This window comes from Geospiza fortis, unplaced genomic scaffold (genome assembly GCF_000277835.1).
Source record: "Geospiza fortis unplaced genomic scaffold, GeoFor_1.0 scaffold275, whole genome shotgun sequence".
Taxonomy (NCBI): domain Eukaryota; kingdom Metazoa; phylum Chordata; class Aves; order Passeriformes; family Thraupidae; genus Geospiza; species Geospiza fortis.
Genome location: NW_005054341.1, coordinates 3,326,419 through 3,330,468, shown reverse-complemented (window position 1 = coordinate 3,330,468; position 4,050 = coordinate 3,326,419). Strand labels below are relative to the sequence as shown.

General features: G+C 44.3%; 1 long non-coding RNA gene across 1 annotated transcript in view; it reads left to right on the top strand.

Moving 5' to 3' along the window:
• The first annotated feature begins 1,202 nt into the window (after positions 1–1,202).
• LOC115948021 overlaps positions 1,203–4,050 on the top strand; it is a 4,463-nt gene continuing 1,615 nt past the window's right edge. The window contains exon 1 of the long non-coding RNA XR_004081875.1: positions 1,203–1,218. This is a non-coding gene — a long non-coding RNA (uncharacterized LOC115948021). The remainder of the gene's footprint in view (positions 1,219–4,050) is intronic.

The window sequence follows — 4,050 nt, the reverse complement described above, 5'->3', positions numbered from 1 at the left end:
GGCGCGGGGCGGGCGGCGCGCGACGCTGAGGCGGGCGCGCACCTGAGAACAGGCGGGTGCCGCTGAGGGGAGCGCACCTGAGGGGACGAGCGCGTCACTGAGGGGAGGAGCGCACCTGAGAGGAGAGCACCCGAGGAGAGGAGCACACCTGAGGGGGGAGTACACCTGAGAGGAAGGTTGTGTAGCTGAGGGGAGTACACCTGAGGAGGGGGGAGCGTACCTGAGGGGTGAGGTGCATGTCACTGAGGGGAGCGCACCTGAGGGGGAGCACATCTGAGGTGAGGGTTGTGCTGCTGAGGGCAGTACACCTGAGGTGAGGGAAGCTCATCTGAGGGGAAGCACACCTGAGGTGAGGGAAGCTCACCTGAGGGGGAGCACACCTGAGGTGAGGGTTGTGCCGCTGAGGGGAGTACACCTGAGGGGGGGAACACACCTGAGGGGACAAACGTGTCACTAAGGGGAGAAGCGCACCTGAGAGGAGGGTGGTGTCACTGAGGGGAGCACCCCTGAGGAGGGGGGAGCGTACCTGAGGTGAGGGTTGTGTAGCTGAGGGGAGTATACCTGAGGAGAGGGAAGCTCGCCTGAAGGGGGAGCACACCTGAGGTGAGGGTTGTGCCGCTAAAGAGAGCACACCTGAGGGGAGGAACAAACTCGAGGGGTGAGGTTCGTGCCACTGAGGGGAGCGCACCTGTGGAGAGCTGAACACCTGAGGGGAGAAGCAAACGCCTGAGGGGAGAAGCGCACGGCGCTGAGGGATGAGCACCCTCAGGGGAGGCGCGCGCGCGTCCCGAGGGCGGGAAACCCTGAGGGAGAGCTCCCGCGGCTTCCAGAGAACCTCGAGGAGCAGCCCGGTCTTCTCCCTCAGCAAGGAGGGGCTCCTGCTAGTTTGAGGAGCGTCTTTTCCAGAGTGCCGAAGGAGCACAACTTCCCTAGAGCAGAGCAGGGGTTTCCTCGCTATTTAGCACATCCTGAGGGGACTGGATTAAGTAAGGACTAGCTGTTAAGTAAGGGCCATAGTAGTCATCTGGCTGTGTCATGGAGACTTTTGTGTCACCCAGGGCAAGGGGTTACTCGATTTATGCATTCATTTTTAGGGGTCAACATTTCCTACCATAACACTTTTAGGGTCACAATAGTTCTTCTGCCCTCTCACAGGTGCTGGGATAAAAACCTTCCTCTCTTTTCTGGGTGGGTTGCTGCGAGGACCTGGCAGCCACAGTAAGTGGGAAAGCCTGAGGAGAGAAACTTAAAACTTTGGGTATTTTGCATGTGTTTTGGAAGGCATTGAAACTTTGCACATCACTGAGACTGAGCATCATGCCAGAGTCAATTTCCACACAAATAGGCATGTTTAAGAAAGAAAACACTGATTTTTGCCTAATTAGATATATTTGAGGAAGAAAATTTAGTTTTATGAAGAGATAGGTGACTTACCACAGTCACCTAAGAGGTGTGTGGCACAAGCAACTGTACCTGTATGGGACAGAAGGTGGATTGAAAGAGAAATAGAGAAAACCACACAAATGTTTACACCTGCAGCTAAATCCTGTTCCCTTAGCTTGGGAGATCCATTCACAGGGATTGCATGGAAATCAGAGTCAAAAGCACTGAAAGCCTTTGCAGCTTTATGTTGTTGTAGAGGCTATTGGATATATAATATAGAATGCACTAGGAGGCAATAGATAGGGGAAAGAGGCCCAAAATTTGACATGTAAACTCATCATGGTAAAATTTTCAGGAATATGTGCTACTAAACATATATTCTTACCACTGTTTAACTTTTTTTTATACCTTGGAAGTGTCACGGGTGATTTCCAGACTTCCAGCAAACTATCAGCGTATCTGAGAAAGAAAGATCCAGTTCTATGCAACAATGTTGTTTTACTCACCCTTTTCTGCTCCAGAAAACCTTGGACAATGCAAGATTGTGCATGTACCAAGGCAAGAAACATTTTCTAAACATATGCACAATCAGGTTTTAAATACCACTGTGTTCAGCCCTTGTGTAGTTTGCTCCCCTGAAGCTGTTCCTGTGCATTTCACTACCCAGCATGGCTCACCACGAGCAGTTAATCCAGTGTTTCATAGCAATTTGTATCCCTCGTGTTATCTATTAATTTAATTTTGACCAAAACATTTCTGCTCTTGAGCTGTTTTCTCTCAGTATGCATTGCACTAGAAATTACCTTATTTAATTGTGAAGTAGCTCTGTACTTTACCAGGTCCACTGATCATTTCTTAATTGCATCGAGTGCAAAACTGAAGGCAAGGGGTTTTTTTCTTCTTTTTTTGGCCATGCTTATCTGAGTCTCTGGCATTAAAAAAATGTCAAGTCCCTTTAGCCAAGTGCATTTATGGAGTAATGCATCTAAATAAAAATACCATAAGATCAGAAGCATAAAATATTCTACTACTGGAGTCCAGAAAACATTAATCATTATCTTACACTGTATGTGCTGCACACTTTGAAACTTTGTAAAAAAAAATGCAATTACTTGAAGAAGCATCATGTTACTTTGAGCTGGCATGCAGACCAGCATTTTTAAAGCAGAAAAATTGAAAAACAAGATCAGTGAGAAGTTGGACAGCTCTGCTCCTCAAGGGAAAGGAGCACTGATCTGATCTCTCAGCCACAGGCCACATATACCAATTTAATTACAATTATTGTTTGCCCGAAGAATCATAATGGAGTATGTTATTAATTACTTGTCCATTCAAATATCATATTCAGCCAGTTAAGCCATCAATAAAATCATGGCTCCAGTGGCAAAACAAGCAGGGTACAGAGCAAAACACCAATTTCTGGGCTAAATTTTGTTAGTTAAGTCATCCCACAAACAGTCAGAAAGAAAGTGCATTCATCAGTCAGAATGCACATGGAACCGCATTGAAATAATGTGGATTTTTTAAGAGCTGATTTTTTTATTTATTTAAGGATGTTATGAAAGGCAAGAAAATAACAGTGCATTGTTCTCCAGCATTAGTGTCTCCAACAAAAAACAATCTGTTTAAACCCATGCAAAATGGCTAATACCATTATTGCTGTCCTTTTTCATAACTCAGTGTCATTTTATTCATCTCGCCCCTAAGAAATGACCTTTTCTGTGCACATATCCACCTTTTCCCACAAATCCCCTGAGTGACAGAATCTCATCCTAATCCCATTTCCATTTAGATGTTACAGGAAAGCATTGTAGACCTTGGAGGCAATAAGTAATCATAATGGAAAGATAATCATATGTTTATGAAATCTGGATTTTAGAATAGTAAATTGAAAAATTACAATAGTATTTCAAGCCACTGAAGATCAATGTTCCTAAGAGCAAAAAGCCATCGATCAAGTGTTCTCAAACTTTTCTAGTTTAGATTATTTTTTGATACAAAGCATCTCTGTTTCAGAGAGCAGCACCTCTCTCCTGAGGTGATTCCTCATCTACCTAGCAGCCACACAATCTGGTGTTATAAACAGGATTTAATACATTTTCCTACAAACAACTCTTTTAAGCAGACCCAAAAAAAGAGAGAACAACTTCCCAGACCTCTTCAAAGTGCACTATAGACCCCAGTTTAAAAATTCCAGCCCTTATTAATTCCTAAGGGTAAAAAAGAATATGTTAGAACTCATAACTAAATATACCAAAATAGTACTTTGAGTACTGTGTAGTTGTAGGCTTTTAAAATAAAGGTAAATTTGTTTCCTTGTGTCTAAAAGCTAAGAAGCTGTACATATAGAAAACCACTGAAACTTAACTAAAGTACTAGACAAAAAAAAAAAAAAAAAAAAACCCAAAACCAACCAAACAAACAAGAAATAACACTCCAGCCTTGTTCTCAGCTACTGAAGGAGCTCTCCTCCCTTCAGTTTTCCACTGTTTTAAAGCACACCTCAGACTCACCAACAGCCATTTTCGGGACTCACTGAAGTTTTCTGTGAATAAAGCAGCAAACCATGGTTGTTACCTGGAAAGGGTTTTATTGGACTGCTGCTCCCCCTGAAAGGTTCCCTGCTGCTGTCAAGGATAGTTGTGCTTTCCCCTTCCCCTGTTCCTG